The 17046-nt window shown below is 45.6% G+C and overlaps 1 long non-coding RNA gene across 2 annotated transcripts; it reads left to right on the forward strand.

Annotated features, from left to right (window-relative positions):
• The first annotated feature begins 2277 nt into the window (after positions 1-2277).
• Positions 2278-3734, forward strand: LOC120042115. 2 transcript variants are annotated; one of them, XR_005476039.1, is made up of 2 exons: positions 2278-2422; positions 2563-3734. It is a non-coding gene; the product is annotated as an uncharacterized LOC120042115 (long non-coding RNA). The 2 variants fall into 2 exon arrangements; XR_005476038.1 differs by having other exon boundaries at positions 2301-2408.
• Positions 3735-17046: the final 13312 nt, after the last annotated feature.

The following is a 17046-nucleotide window of genomic DNA, read 5'->3' on the forward strand; positions in this document are numbered from 1 at the left end:
CCAGCAGCCTTATGCTGCCATGTACTGTCTACTGGCTAACCAGCAGTCTTATGCTGCCATGTACTGTCTACTGGCTAACCAGCAGTCTTATGCTGCCATGTACTGGCTAACCAGCAGCCTTATGGTGCCATGTACTGTCTACTGGCTAACCAGCAGTCTTATGCTGCCATGTACTGTCTACTGGCTAACCAGCAGCCTTATGCTGCCATGTACTGTCTACTGGCTAACCAGCAGTCTTATGCTGCCATGTACTGTCTACTGGCTAACCAGCAGTCTTATGCTGCCATGTACTGTCTACTGGCTAACCAGCAGCCTTATGCTGCCATGTACTGTCTACTGGCTAACCAGCAGTCTTATGCTGCCATGTACTGTCTACTGGCTATCCAGCAGTCTTATGCTGCTATGTACTGTCTACTGGCTAACCAGCAGTCTTATGCTGCCATGTAGTCTCTACTGGCTAACCAGCAGTCTTATGCTGCCATGTAGTCTCTACTGGCTAACCAGCAGTCTTATGCTGCCATGTACTGTCTACTGGCTAACCAGCAGTCTTATGCTGCCATGTACTGTCTACTGGCTAACCAGCAGTCTTATGCTGCCATGTACTGTCTACTGGCTAACCAGCAGTCTTATGCTGCCATGTACTGGCTAACCAGCAGTCTTATGGTGCCATGTACTGTCTACTGGCTAACCAGCAGTCTTATGCTGCCATGTACTGGCTAACCAGCAGTCTTATGGTGCCATGTACTGTCTACTGGCTAACCAGCAGTCTTATGCTGCCATGTAGTGTCTACTGGCTAACCAGCAGTCTTATGCTGCCATGTACTGTCTACTGGCTATCCAGCAGTCTTATGCTGCCATGTACTGTCTACTGGCTAACCAGCAGTCTTATGCTGCCATGTACTGTCTACTGGCTAACCAAAAGTCTTATGCTGCCATGTACTGTCTACTGGCTAACCAGCAGTCTTATGCTGCCATGTACTGTCTACTGGCTAACCAGCAGTCTTATGCTGCCATGTACTGTCTACTGGCTAACCAGCAGTCTTATGCTGCCATGTACTGTCTACTGGCTAACCAGCAGTCTTATGCTGCCATGTACTGTCTACTGGCTAACCAGCAGTCTTATGCTGCCATGTACTGTCTACTGGCTAAACAGCAGTCTTATGCTGCCATGTACTGTCTACTGGCTAACCAGCAGTCTTATGCTGCCATGTACTGGCTAACCAGCAGCCTTATGCTGCCATGTACTGTCTACTGGCAAACCAGCAGTCTTATGCTGCCATGTACTGTCTACTGGCTAACCAGCAGTCTTATGCTGCCATGTACTGTCTACTGGCTAACCAGCAGTCTTATGCTGCCATGTACTGTCTACTGGCTAACCAGCAGTCTTATGCTGCCATGTACTGTCTACTGGCTAACCAGCAGTCTTATGCTGCCATGTAGTCTCTACTGGCTAACCAGCAGTCTTATGCTGCCATGTAGTCTCTACTGGCTAACCAGCAGTCTTATGCTGCCCTGTACTGTCTACTGGCTAACCAGCAGTCTTATGCTGCCGTGTACTGTCTACTGGCTAACCAGCAGTCTTATGCTGCCATGTACTGTCTACTGGCTAACCAGCAGTCTTATGCTGCCATGTACTGGCTAACCAGCAGTCTTATGCTGCCATGTACTGTCTACTGGCTAACCAGCAGTCTTATGCTGCCATGTACTGTCTACTGGCTAACCAGCAGTCTTATGCTGCCATGTACTGGCTAACCAGCAGTCTTATGCTGCCATGTACTGTCTACTGGCTAACCAGCAGTCTTATGCTGCCATGTACTGTCTACTGGCTAACCAGCAGTCTTATGGTGCCATGTACTGTCTACTGGCTAACCAGCAGTCTTATGCTGCCATGTACTGTCTACTGGCTAACCAGCAGTCTTATGCTGCCATGTACTGTCTACTGGCTATCCAGCAGTCTTATGCTGCCATGTACTGTCTACTGGCTATCCAGCAGTCTTATGCTGCCATGTACTGTCTACTGGCTAACCAGCAGTCTTATGCTGCCATGTACTGTCTACTGGCTATCCAGCAGTCTTATGCTGCCATGTACTGTCTACTGGCTATCCAGCAGTCTTATGCTGCCATGTACTGTCTACTGGCTAACCAGCAGTCTTATGCTGCCATGTACTGTCTACTGGCTAACCAGCAGCCTTATGCTGCCATGTACTGTCTACTGGCTAACCAGCAGTCTTATGCTGCCATGTACTGTCTACTGGCTAACCAGCAGTCTTATGGTGCACATTTCACTGGCTAACATTCTGGGAATGTTGTCCAATGGTATTGTTTGATGAGAATGTTGTGGAATATTGTGTGTCTACAGGTGGAAGAGGAAGCTGTGGATAAGGACAATAAGAACTGCAGTAAAGATGGTATGTGTAGCAAGGTAAGGCTTTGCCTGCCTCTGTCACTGGTACAGCAGCAGCAGCCTGGGCGTGTGTGTGTGTATATGCGAGTGTCCATGTGTGTGTGCATTTTTGCCAGCCTGCGCATGTTGTCGTTTCCTGAGCCGTGTTTCTGTTTCAGAATATCTTCCAGCTGTTGAGACACAGAAGGGATGGAGGCACCTAGGAGGAGAGATCATCACCTCCTAAACATGCTCTCCTCCATCCATCCCTCTGGTCTGGCTCGGCCCGGAACTACCACCACTACCTGTCCTCACACAACCACTACTACACCAACTACAAACCAACAAACTACAACTTCTACATAACAATAACAGCAACTACAGATCAACAACCACTACACACCATCAAACTAGAAATGAACAACTTCTGGACTGACTGAAGGAGAAACAACGACACACACTACAACTGAAGCTGTTATTCACCATGAACCCTTGGATACAACCCAACCACACGATATAAACACACTCGACAAGCCAACAGGAAGCTACAGTAGAAACATATAGCAGGTTTGTACAGGTGAATAAGTAACTCTAAAGACTTAGATACATGCCTTCATACATCGCATCACCTCTTTGGTCAAAACTCCATGGAGACCTGTGACTATTGGCTAAGGAGGCATACATCTTGTGGTGGGATTGGATGAAGGAGATGGTTCTCTGGGACGATATTGGACAAGGGATTTGACACATGCAAGGCCATTGGGTGTTTTGTGGCCACTTTGGAATGCTCTGGACTGGAACAGAGTGCAGTGGAAGAAGAGAACAAAAGAGGGATACAGATGCTGGAACAGAACCTGTTCTAAAAGAGGAAACAGCTGGTGGTGCTGGAACAGAACCTGTTCTAAAAGAGGAAACGGCTGGTGGTGATGGAACCGAACCTGTTCTAAAAGAGGAAAAGGCTGGTGGTGCTGGAACAGAACCTGTTCTAAAAGAGGAAACGGCTGGTGGTGCTAGAACAGAACCTGTTCTAAAAGAGGAAACGGTTGGTGGTGCTGGAACAGAACCTGTTCTAAAAGGGGAAACAGCTGGTGGTGATGGAACAGAACCTGTTCTAAAAGAGGAAACGGCTGGTGGTGATGGAACAGAACCTGTTCTAAAAGAGGAAACGGCTGGTGGTGCTGGAACAGAACCTGTTCTAAAAGAGGAAACGGCTGGTGGTGATGGAACAGAACCTGTTCTAAAAGAGGAAACGGCTGGTGGTGCTGGAACAGAACCTGTTCTAAAAGAGGAAACGGCTGGTGGTGATGGAACAGAACCTGTTCTAAAAGAGGAAACGGCTGGTGGTGATGGACTGAGACGCATCTGAAAAGTTCAAAAACAGGAACTGTGTGTGTGTGTCGACTGATTATGGACTGAGCTGTGAGAGTCTAGGTTGGAACCCTGGAGGTAGAAACACAACCCTTCTCTCTGAACTGAACTCCCAGAATGAGTCTAGACAGACGGAGGGAAACGGCCCCATGATATAAGAGACTGGACTCATATGAACCACACAGACAGATTGACATAGTGGCTACAAACAGGAGATAATATCTATCTCCATTTCAAAGAGATCTACTGAAGAGACTATTACAGAGAGAGAGAGAGAGAGAGAGACACCATACATTTCCTTTATTTGTGACTATTGGGCCGAGCAGAACCAAGGGTAGCATGTGTGTTTCAGCTGCTGGTTCTGTTTTGGTTTACAGATGCTGAAATTGCCCTGAAGCCATTTTTGAATACAAAAACCTTCTCATAAAAAAACACATACAGAATGCTCATCATGTAGGAATTGGATCCCAGGAAGTATTCTGCCATCTTGACACATACCTGAACAATGAACATGTTTACTTCACCTGTGTGTTTTGTGTACCTCCTAAAGATATATATATATATATACACTGCTCAAAAAAATAAAGGGAACACTTAAACAACACAATGTAACTCCAAGTCAATCACACTTCTGTGAAATCAAACTGTCCACTTAGGAAGCAACACTGATTGACAATAAATTTCACATGCTGTTGTGCAAATGGAATAGACAAAAAGTGGAAATTATAGGCAATTAGCAAGACACCCCCAATAAAGGAGTGATTCTGCAGGTGGTGACCACAGACCACATCTCAGTTCCTATGCTTCCTGGCTGATGTTTTGGTCACTTTTGAATGCTGGCGGTGCTTTCACTCTAGTGGTAGCATGAGACAGAGTCTACAACCCACACAAGTGGCTCAGGTAGTGCAGCTCATCCAGGATGGCACATCAATGCGAGCTGTGGCAAGAAGGTTTGCTGTGTCTGTCAGCGTAGTGTCCAGAGCATGGAGGCGCTACCAGGAGACAGGCCAGGACATCAGGAGACGTGGAGGAGGCCGTAGGAGGGCAACAACCCAGCAGCAGGACCGCTACCTCCGCCTTTGTGCAAGGGGGAGCACTGCCAGAGCCCTGCAAAATGACCTCCAGCAGGCCACAAATGTGCATGTGTCTGCTCAAACGGTCAGAAACAGACTCCATGAGGGTGGTATGAGGGCCCGACGTCCACAGGTGGAGGTTGTGCTTACAGCCCAACACCGTGCAGGATGTTTGGCATTTGCCAGAGAACACCAAGATTGGCAAATTCGCCACTGGCGCCCTGTGCTCTTCACAGATTAAAGCAGGTTCACACTGAGCACATGAGCACATGTGACAGAGTCTGGAGACGCCGTGGAGAACGTTCTGCTGCCTGCAACATCCTCCAGCATGACCGGTTTGGCGGTGGGTCAGTCATGGTGTGGGGTGGCATTTCTTTGTGGAGCCGCACAGCCCTCCATGTGCTCGCCAGAGGTAGCCTGACTGCCATTAGGTACCGAGATGAGATCCTCAGAGCCCTTGTGAGACCATATGCTGACACATGCACATTTGTGGCCTGCTGGAGGTCATTTTGCAGGGCTCTGGCAGTGCTCCCCCTTGCACAAAGGCGGAGGTAGCGGTCCTGCTGCTGGGTTGTTGCCCTCCTACGGCCTCCTCCACGTCTCCTGATGTCCTGGCCTGTCTCCTGGTAGCGCCTCCATGCTCTGGACACTACGCTGACAGACACAGCAAACCTTCTTGCCACAGCTCGCATTGATGTGCCATCCTGGATGAGCTGCACTACCTGAGCCACTTGTGTGGGTTGTAGACTCTGTCTCATGCTACCACTAGAGTGAAAGCACCGCCAGCATTCAAAAGTGACCAAAACATCAGCCAGGAAGCATAGGAACTGAGATGTGGTCTGTGGTCACCACCTGCAGAATCACTCCTTTATTGGGGGTGTCTTGCTAATTGCCTATAATTTCCACCTTTTGTCTATTCCATTTGCACAACAGCATGTGAAATTTATTGTCAATCAGTGTTGCTTCCTAAGTGGACAGTTTGATTTCACAGAAGTGTGATTGACTTGGAGTTACATTGTGTTGTTTAAGTGTTCCCTTAATTTTTTTGAGCAGTGTATAATTTCAGACATTGGACAGAATAGCACAAAAAGAACCCTGTAAGATGTTGACCACGTTAAGCTCAATATGTATTCATTCTATGCTAGCCTAAGCTTTCTGTTCTGCTGATGCCTAACCGTGGGTTGTCATGAAGACGGTATTTATACTGGGTTGTAAATAACACTGAACTCAGAAGTGCATCTCGTTTTACATGTTTTGTGTCTTTCTGTTCTTGGTGTGATGCTTGAGAAAACACACCGGGATTTTTCAGTCTGTAGGATATGTCTATGGTGTTGGTTTAGGTGAGTCTTTGGTTCAATTGATATATTGGTCCTTGTGTATCTGAAGAAGCTGCAGTGCTTAGAACGACCTGCAGGGGTCTCCCTCCAACTGAGAACCACTAGATCAGTTCCTATAGAACAGGACTGGCCAGTATTCTAACAGAGGGCCGGTGTGGGTGCAGGCTTTTGCTCCAGCCAAGCAGAAACACCTGATTCAATATCCTCTGGTGGATGTTTTCATTGGATGTTGATGCAACACCACACACATCTTTAAATGCAGTGTTAACCTACAGCAGGGTTTCCCAGTGGTGCAGTAGGAGCTACACATCCTTAACCCCACAGAGGTTTAAACAGTGGTGCAGTAGGAGCTACACATCCTTAACCCCACAGAGGTTTAAACAGTGGTGCAGTAGGAGCTACACATCCTGAACCCCACAGAGGTTTAAACAGTGGTGCAGTAGGAGCTACACATCCTTAACCCTACAGAGGTTTAAACAGTGGTGTAGTAGGAGCTACACATCCTTAACCCCACAGAGGTTTAAACAGTGGTGTAGTAGGAGCTACACATCCTGAACCCCACAGAGGTTTAAACAGTGGTGTAGTAGGAGCTACACATCCTTAACCCCACAGAGGTTTAAACAGTGGTGTAGTAGGAGCTACACATCCTTAACCCCACAGAGGTTTAAACAGTGGTGCAGTAGGAGCTACACATCCTTAACCCCACAGAGGTTTAAACAGTGGTGCAGTAGGAGCTACACATCCTGAACCCCACAGAGGTTTAAACAGTGGTGTAGTAGGAGCTACACATCCTGAACCCCACAGAGGTTTAAACAGTGGTGCAGTAGGAGCTACACATCCTTAACCCCACAGAGGTTTAAACAGTGGTGCAGTAGGAGCTACACATCCTGAACCCCACAGAGGTTTAAACAGTGGTGTAGTAGGAGCTACACATCCTTAACCCCACAGAGGTTTAAACAGTGGTGCAGTAGGAACTACACATCCTGAACCCCACAGAGGTTTAAACAGTGGTGTAGTAGGAGCTACACATCCTGAACCCCACAGAGGTTTAAACAGTGGTGCAGTAGGAGCTACACATCCTTAACCCCACAGAGGTTTAAACAGTGGTGCAGTAGGAGCTACACATCCTTAACCCCACAGAGGTTTAAACAGTGGTGTAGTAGGAGCTACACATCCTGAACCCCACAGAGGTTTAAACAGTGGTGCAGTAGGAGCTACACATCCTTAACCCCACAGAGGTTTAAACAGTGGTGCAGTAGGAGCTACACATCCTGAACCCCACAGAGGTTTAAACAGTGGTGTAGTAGGAGCTACACATCCTTAACCCCACAGAGGTTTAAACAGTGGTGTAGTAGGAGCTACACATCCTTAACCCCACAGAGGTTTAAACAGTGGTGTAGTAGGAGCTACACATCCTTAACCCCACAGAGGTTTAAACAGTGGTGCAGTAGGAGCTACACATCCTTAACCCCACAGAGGTTTAAACAGTGGTGCAGTAGGAGCTACACATCCTTAACCCTACAGAGGTTTAAACAGTGGTGCAGTAGGAGCTACACATCCTTAACACTACAGAGGTTTAAACAGTGGTGCAGTAGGAGCTACACATCCTTAACCCCACAGAGGTTTAAACAGTGGTGCAGTAGGAGCTACACATCCTTAACCCTACAGAGGTTTAAACAGTGGTGCAGTAGGAGCTACACATCCTTAACCCTACAGAGGTTTAAACAGTGGTGCAGTAGGAGCTACACATCCTTAACCCTACAGAGGTTTAAACAGTGGTGCAGTAGGAGCTACACATCCTTAACCCTACAGAGGTTTAAACAGTGGTGCAGTAGGAGCTACACATCCTTAACCCCACAGAGGTTTAAACAGTGGTGTAGTAGGAGCTACACATCCTTAACCCCACAGAGGTTTAAACAGTGGTGCAGTAGGAGCTACACATCCTTAACCCCACAGAGGTTTAAACAGTGGTGTAGTAGGAGCTACACATCCTTAACCCCACAGAGGTTTAAACAGTGGTGCAGTAGGAGCTACACATCCTTAACCCCACAGAGGTTTAAACAGTGGTGTAGTAGGAGCTACACATCCTTAACCCCACAGAGGTTTAAACAGTGGTGCAGTAGGAGCTACACATCCTTAACCCCACAGAGGTTTAAACAGTGGTGTAGTAGGAGCTACACATCCTTAACCCCACAGAGGTTTAAACAGTGGTGCAGTAGGAGCTACACATCCTTAACCCCACAGAGGTTTAAACAGTGGTGCAGTAGGAGCTACACATCCTTAACCCCACAGAGGTTTAAACAGTGGTGCAGTAGGAGCTACACATCCTGAACCCCACAGAGGTTTAAACAGTGGTGTAGTAGGAGCTACACATCCTGAACCCCACAGAGGTTTAAACAGTGGTGCAGTAGGAGCTACACATCCTTAACCCCACAGAGGTTTAAACAGTGGTGCAGTAGGAGCTACACATCCTGAACCCCACAGAGGTTTAAACAGTGGTGTAGTAGGAGCTACACATCCTTAACCCCACAGAGGTTTAAACAGTGGTGCAGTAGGAACTACACATCCTGAACCCCACAGAGGTTTAAACAGTGGTGTAGTAGGAGCTACACATCCTGAACCCCACAGAGGTTTAAACAGTGGTGCAGTAGGAGCTACACATCCTTAACCCCACAGAGGTTTAAACAGTGGTGCAGTAGGAGCTACACATCCTTAACCCCACAGAGGTTTAAACAGTGGTGCAGTAGGAGCTACACATCCTTAACCCCACAGAGGTTTAAACAGTGGTGTAGTAGGAGCTACACGGAGGTATACATCCTAAACCCTACAGAGGTTTAAACAGTGGTGTAGTAGGAGCTACACATCCTTAACCCCACAGAGGTTTAAACAGTGGTGTAGTAGGAGCTACACATCCTTAACCCCACAGAGGTTTAAACAGTGGTGTAGTAGGAGCTACACATCCTTAACCCCACAGAGGTTTAAACAGTGGTGTAGTAGGAGCTACACATCCTTAACCCCACAGAGGTTTAAACAGTGGTGTAGTAGGAGCTACACATCCTTAACCCCACAGAGGTTTAAACAGTGGTGTAGTAGGAGCTACACATCCTTAACCCCACAGAGGTTTAAACAGTGGTGTAGTAGGAGCTACACATCCTTAACCCCACAGAGGTTTAAACAGTGGTGTAGTAGGAGCTACACATCCTTAACCCCACAGAGGTTTAAACAGTGGTGTAGTAGGAGCTACACGGAGGTATACATCCTTAACCCCACAGAGGTTTAAACAGTGGTGCAGTAGGAGCTACACATCCTTAACCCTACAGAGGTTTAAACAGTGGTGTAGTAGGAGCTACACGGAGGTATACATCCTAAACCCTACAGAGGTTTAAACAGTGGTGTAGTAGGAGCTACACATCCTTAACCCCACAGAGGTTTAAACAGTGGTGTAGTAGGAGCTACACATCCTTAACCCCACAGAGGTTTAAACAGTGGTGCAGTAGGAGCTACACATCCTTAACCCTACAGAGGTTTAAACAGTGGTGCAGTAGGAGCTACACGGAGGTATACATCCTAAACCCTACAGAGGTTTAAACAGTGGTGCAGTAGGAGCTACACATCCTTAACCCCACAGAGGTTTAAACAGTGGTGCAGTAGGAGCTACACATCCTTAACCCTACAGAGGTTTAAACAGTGGTGTAGTAGGAGCTACACGGAGGTACACATCCTAAACCCCACAGAGGTTTAAACAGTGGTGTAGTAGGAGCTACACGGAGGTATACATCCTAAACCCTACAGAGGTTTAAACAGTGGTGCAGTAGGAGCTACACATCCTTAACCCCACAGAGGTTTAAACAGTGGTGTAGTAGGAGCTACACGGAGGTATACATCCTAAACCCTACAGAGGTTTAAACAGTGGTGTAGTAGGAGCTACACGGAGGTATACATCCTAAACCCTACAGAGGTTTAAACAGTGGTGCAGTAGGAGCTACACATCCTTAACCCCACAGAGGTTTAAACAGTGGTGTAGTAGGAGCTACACGGAGGTACACATCCTAAACCCTACAGAGGTTTAAACAGTGGTGTAGTAGGAGCTACACGGAGGTATACATCCTAAACCCTACAGAGGTTTAAACAGTGGTGTAGTAGGAGCTACACATCCTTAACCCTACAGAGGTTTAAACAGTGGTGTAGTAGGAGCTACACGGAGGTATACATCCTTAACCCTACAGAGGTTTAAACAGTGGTGCAGTAGGAGCTACACGGAGGTATACATCCTTAACCCTACAGAGGTTTAAACAGTGGTGTAGTAGGAGCTACACGGAGGTATACATCCTGAACCCCACAGAGGTTTAAACAGTGGTGTAGTAGGAGCTACACGGAGGTATACATCCTAAACCCTACAGAGGTTTAAACAGTGGTGTAGTAGGAGCTACACGGAGGTTTAAATAAAGGTTAAATAAAATACATTTGCACGAAACCCACTTTTTGTTCAGTGGACATTGGGTATAGTCACTTCTTAATCCCCACTGATGCGTATCAAAGTAGTGTAGTGGTGGTATAAACTGTATCAATGATGTGGTACAATAGAGAAAGTAGCCTACACAATCGCAAAGCACGTGTAATATATTCACATGTGCGCTGCACACAGCCAAGTTTCAGCGGAATATCATGGCAGTAAGAGCCGCAGCTGGTTGTCCCATGGAGCAGCTCACAGCTGGTAGGGTTGGTAGGACTTGCCTAGTTAAATAAAGGTTTAATGAATCAAATCAAATAACAATGGGTAAGCAAACCAGGTATTGAAAGAGTTTGGTCCAAAGTCTTGGTTGAATCTTTGCAGTGCTCAATTCAGTCATGTGCTGTTTTGAATGAACATTTCCACATGCTTTCCCAAGGAAAACTTCCTAATTAAAGCTGCAATATGTAACTTTGGGCGACCCAACAAGTTCACATAGAAATGTGACTTAAAGATCTGTCATCATTGAAAGCAAGTCTAATAAGTGGTAGATCTATTCTATGTGCACTATTTCTATGCTTCCCATTCTTAAGTTTAGTTTTTGCATCTTTTATTTTGTTTTGTACACCAGTTTCAGACGGCTGAAAATACAATCTTTTTGGTTATGGAAAATATATTGCAGAGGTTTAGATGGTACAAAGACTCTCTATACAATTACTTATTGTTTTGTCACAAACTGAAGTTAGGCGAACTTAGAATTTTAGCAACCAGGAAATGGCGGAGCTATTTCTGTATAGTGCATCTTTAAATGTTGACTGCAAATTAGGCCCACGTGATATAATGATGATTTGTATCAATCTGGAGGGCATTTCTTTTGAAAACTCTGCAATCACATCTACTCTACTGTAGGCCTACATTGTAGAGTACAGACACTGCGAGCCACATGGTATTTTGCTTGGTGCTTAATTATTTTAAAGGGCAACTAGACCCTCCCAAAAATATTATTTTAGATTTTTCCCAGACCTCAAAAATGGTCTCCTTATGCGGTATAAGCATTGATGTGGGCTTAACATGCATTTGTTGTTTTTCTATGAAAGATTTTCTGGCAAAATGATGGTATACTCACTTCTCCAGGCCCCACTACACCAATGAGGTTTCCTTTATCTGTGAGTGATTTGATTTGGGACCTGAATCTCCAACAGGCTTAGGCTGTTTACGCGATGGATCATCATGCCTCACTCCCATAGGCTGCTTCACTTGTCAATCATGTCTCTGCTATCTCGCCCTCTAATCTGCGATATCTCTCTCAAACACTCTGTCTCTCGTCGTCAACTCTTTTATTTAAGTAAGATATTAAGCAAGCTCTACTTCTCTTATCCTACAGTATCTTCACCTGTCTGACAAATCAAGCAAATGAGAAAATAAAACAATCTGAAGGGAACCACACAGGGTTGAACTGATGAAAGCTGAAGTCATTTAGTAATTTAACTTATTGACTTATTGTAATGAATTGTAACATTATTTTAAATGAAATTATTTATTAATGCAAAACATTGATGTCTTCTCTCCTTTGGTGTCTCCAACTCTAATCTTAATTACCTAGTTTCTAGTGCACAAGAATGAAAAGTGTGTGGGGGGGGCACTTGACACCAGTCTGTGATTGTGTTTGTCCATCGATTTATTTCATTGATAAACACCCTGGTAGATATCGGGTGATGGAGAGATAATAATGTATTGTTCCACTGAAGCCAAATGCTGTCTAAGAGAAGTAGGTTTTCTGCTGCACCCAGAATGGACCATTTACACTATTACACCATTTTCTACGCATCTTAAACCAGAATGGACATATTACCACCCCCAGCTGCGCTCTCTCTCGCTCTCTCTCGCTCTCTTCCTCTGCTCTTCCTCTTTTCTGCCCTTCCTCTGCCTTTTCTCTTCCTCTGCCTTTCTTCTTCCTCTGCCTTTTTCTCTTCCTCTGCCTTTCTTCTTCCTCTGCCTTTCTTCTTCCTCTGCCTTTTCTCTTCCTCTGCCTTTCCTCTTCCTCTGCCTTTCCTCTTCCTCTGCCTTTCTTCTTCCTCTGCCTTTCCTCTGCCTTTCCTCTGCCTTTCTTCTTCCTCTGCCTTTCTTCTTCCTCTGCCTTTCCTCTTCCTCTGCCTTTCCTCTGCCTTTCTTCTTCCTCTGCCTTTCCTCTGCCTTTCCTCTGCCTTTCCTCTTCCTCTGCCTTTCCTCTTCCTCTGCCTTTCTTCTTCCTCTGCCTTTCTTCTTCCTCTGCCTTTCTTCTTCCTCTGCCTTTCCTCTTCCTCTGCCTTTCCTCTTCCTCTGCCTTTCCTCTTCCTCTGCCTTTCCTCTTCCTCTGCCTTTCCTCTTCCTCTGCCTTTCCTCTTCCTCTTCTCTGCCTTTTATCTTCCTCTTCTCTGCCTATCCTCCTCTTCTCTGCCTTTCCTCTTTCTCTTTTCCTCTAATGAGAGTGGTAAGACAATTATCCGCTGGACAGAAAGTGTCTCCTTATCGACCCACAGAGAGCCATCTACAACGACTAATCAAGCAGTATTGATTAGAGGGGGTGTTATCACATACCACTATCTGACTGATACAGAGAGACACTAAATATACACTCTGTTTTGAAACAGAGACTTGAAAAGTTGTCTCTCAACTCTAAACAGAAAAGATTCAGTTGATATGTCTTTGGGTCCTTTAGCCCAGGAGAAATCCAACCTGAACGTCCCTATAACATGGCTAGAACATATTTTCAATGCGACTATAAATCATAATTATTTATCTTCATTCATTCTTTTCCCTCTTTTCTCATTTTCCATCTGAGCAGACACACAATCTGACAGCCTTGCACAAAGAGGTGTGTGTGTGGATGCATCCCTGTGCAAATGTGTGAACTGCGACAGGACAGAGGACTTGCTGCAGTCACATCCTGGCACTGTGTTACTAGTGCTCCTGTGTGCATGTTCACATTTAAGAGCACATCTGCATGTACAGTGCCTTCAGAAAGTTTTCACATTCCTTGACTTTTTCCACATTTTGTTACATTACAGCCTTATTCTAAAATGTATTAAATAGAGATTGTTTTGTGACTGGCCTACACATAATGCCAAAGAGGCCTATTAATGTCAACGAGGAATTATGTTTTTCCAAATTTTTCCTAATTACTTAAAAATGAAAAGCTAAAATGTCTAGAGTCAATAAGTATCAACCCCCTTTGTTATGACAAGCCTAAATAAGTTCAGAAGTAAACATGTTCTTAACAATTCATGTAAGTTGCGTGGACTCACTCTGTGTCGGATAATAGTGTTTTAACACGGTTTTTGAATAACTACCTCATCTCTGTACCCCACATATACAATTATATTTAAGGTCCTTCGTTCGACCAATGAATTTCAAACACACATTCAACCACAAAGACCAAGGAGGTTTTCCAATGCCTCATAGAGAAGGGCACCTATTGGTAGATGGGTAAAAAAATAAAAATGTAGACATTTGTATTTATTAATCCCCATTAGCTGCCAAAGCAGCAGCTTCTCTTCCTGCGTTCCAGAACATTAAGGTAGTTGTATACAATAAAAAATATGACCTTAAATGACATATTTCATTACACTGTTCACAACATATTAAGTGTGTTCCCTCAGGCCACTACTCTACTATCACATATCTACAATACAAAATCCATGTGTACGAGTGTGTGTGCTTTCATGTGTCTGTGCCTGTGTGTGTATCTTCACAGCCCCCGCTGTTCCATTAGGTGTATTTTTATCTGTTTTTTAAATCTAATCCTACTGCTTGCATCAGTTACCTGATGTGGAATAGAGTTGTAGCCATGGCTCCATGTACTGTAGTACTGTGTGCCTCCCATTGTCTGTTCTGGACTTTGAATATCCCTTTGAGCGGGGTGAAGTTATTAATTACACTTTGGATGGTGTATCAATACACCCAGTCACTACAAAGATACAGGCGTCCTTCATAACTCAGTTGGTGGAGAGGAAGGAAACCATTCAGGGATTTCACCATGAGGACAATGGCGACTTTAAAACAGTTACAGAGTTTAATGGCTGTGATAGGAAAAAACTGAGGATGGATCAACAACATTGTAGTTACTCCACAATACTTATCTAATTGACAGAGGGACAAGAAGGAAGCCTGTACAGAATAACATTTTCCAAAACAAGCGTCCTGTTTGCAACAAGCTGCTAAAGTAATACTGCAAAAATGGATTGTGGCAAAACAATTAATTTTTTGTCCTGAATGTTTGGGGCAAATCCAATACAACACATTACTGGGGGCGGGTGGTTCAGGAGAAAAACAGAAATGGAATGGAGCTAAGCACAGGAAAAATCCTAGAGGAAAACCTGGTTCAGTCTGCTTTCCACCAGACACAGAGATGAATTCACCTTTCAGCAGGACAATAACCTAAAACATATGGCCAAATATACACTGGAGTTGCTTACCAATAAGAAGTGAATGTTTCTGAGTAGCCGAGATACAGTGTTGATTTAAATCGACTTGAAAATCTATGGCAAGACCTCAAACTGGTTGTCTAGCATTGATCAACAACCAATTTGACAGAACTTGAAGACTTTGGAAAAGAATAACCCAGTTGTGGAAAGCTCTTAGAGACTTACCCAGAGAGACTCCCAGCTGTAATCAAACATGTTTTCACTTTGTCATAATGTGTGTAGATGGGTGAGAAAATATATGTAGAATTCAGGCTGTAACACAACAGTGTGGAAGTCGTCAAGGTGTTTGAACACTTTCTGAAGGCTCTGTATGTGTTTAACCTGTTGTTCTCTGTCCACTCAATAAGCCCTGTCTCGCTCATAACGCTACATTGAAGCTGTTTAGTACTGCTGTCAGATATAGAATCACCCTCTCCCCCGCCCCCTCCTCCATTAACGACCAATCAGTTAAAACACTGTTTCTCTACCACTTGCGTTGTCAGCACTTTCCTCTACCCCCATTTCTCCCCTCTACATATCTCTCTCTCTGCATCTCTCTCTCGTCCTCTCCCTATCTCACAATGCATCACTCAATCTCTCTCTGCCTCTCTCTCTGTCTCTCTCCTTCTCTCTGCATCTCTCCCTCTCTGCATCTCTCCCTCTGCATCTCTCTCTCGTCCTCTCCCTATCTCACAATGCATCACTCAATCTCTCTGCCTATCTCTATCCCATATCTCCCTCTGCCTCTGCCTCTCTCTCTGTCTCTGCATCTCTCCCTTCCTCCACCTCTCCCTCTCTGCATCTCTCCCTTCCTCCACCTCTCCCTCTGCGTCCCTGTTACCTACTCTTCGATCGGAGGGAGACCGTCCAGAAAAGACATAGAAAATAAGATTATTTATTTTGAGATGCAAAACGTAGACTGACACCTATTGTAGTTCCTCCAGACAGTTAACAACCAGTTATGTTTTCTTTATTAAAAGTATTATTAGAAAGTGACAGTGAGCGAGAGAGAGGGAACAGAGAAAGTTTCTCTTGCCAGAATCTGGTGCCAAAATGAACATGTTTTTTGTGAATAATTCACGTCTGTGTGTGGTCAGCCCAGTTTGAGCTTGGACCACTCTGTCCAATTCCCACCATCATATCACATTCATTAACACATGGCCAAAGGACAATAACATCATCATCAGTGAAGGATTGGACATAACTCCCTCCATTAGCCAAACTGGGCATGAAGACCCAGAAGACAGAAGAAATGCACAGTAAGCACTTTGAATTTGGGCAGGCCACATATCTATATGTGATTTATACTGACGTTTTAATCGTTAAGGTGACACTCTTATCCATAGCCACAAAGTTCAGATGAACAGCAGTATTTAAAACAGTTCCACCATGTAGAATCACAAGTTCACTTTTTGTAACATGATGTGACAAGCAACTCAAGTGACTGTCCAGTTCCACATGGTAAGTCTGTACAGCCATGGTCCATTAAGATAGCAATGGTCCTCTCCCCCCTCCTCTGCCCCCTCTCCCCTCTTCTCCCTCCTCTTCCCCCTCTCTCCTCTCTTCTCCTCCCTCCTCTTCCCCCTCCCTCCTCTTCCCCCTCTCTCCTCTTCCCCCTCCCTCCTCATCCCCCTCTCTCCTCTTCCCCCTCTCTCCTCTTCCCCCTTCCCCCTCTCTCCACTTCCCCCTCTCTCCCCTCTCTCCTCTTCTCCTCTCTCCTCTTCCCCCTCTCTCCTCTTCCCCCTCTCTCCTCTCTCCCCTCTCTCCTCTTCCCCCTCTCTCCTCTCTCCTCTTCCCCCTCTCCCCTCTTCCCCCTCTCTCCTCTTCCCCCTCTCTTCTCCTCCCTCCTCTTCCCCCTCCCTCCTCTTCCCCCTCTCTCCTCTTCCCCCTCTCTCCTATTCCCCCTCTCTCCACTTCCCCCTCTCTCCTCTTCCCCCTCTCTCCTCTTCCCCCTCTCTCCTCTTCCCCCTCTCTCCTCTCTTCTCCTCCCTCC

This window comes from Salvelinus namaycush, unplaced genomic scaffold (assembly GCF_016432855.1).
Source record: "Salvelinus namaycush isolate Seneca unplaced genomic scaffold, SaNama_1.0 Scaffold614, whole genome shotgun sequence".
NCBI lineage: Eukaryota > Metazoa > Chordata > Actinopteri > Salmoniformes > Salmonidae > Salvelinus > Salvelinus namaycush.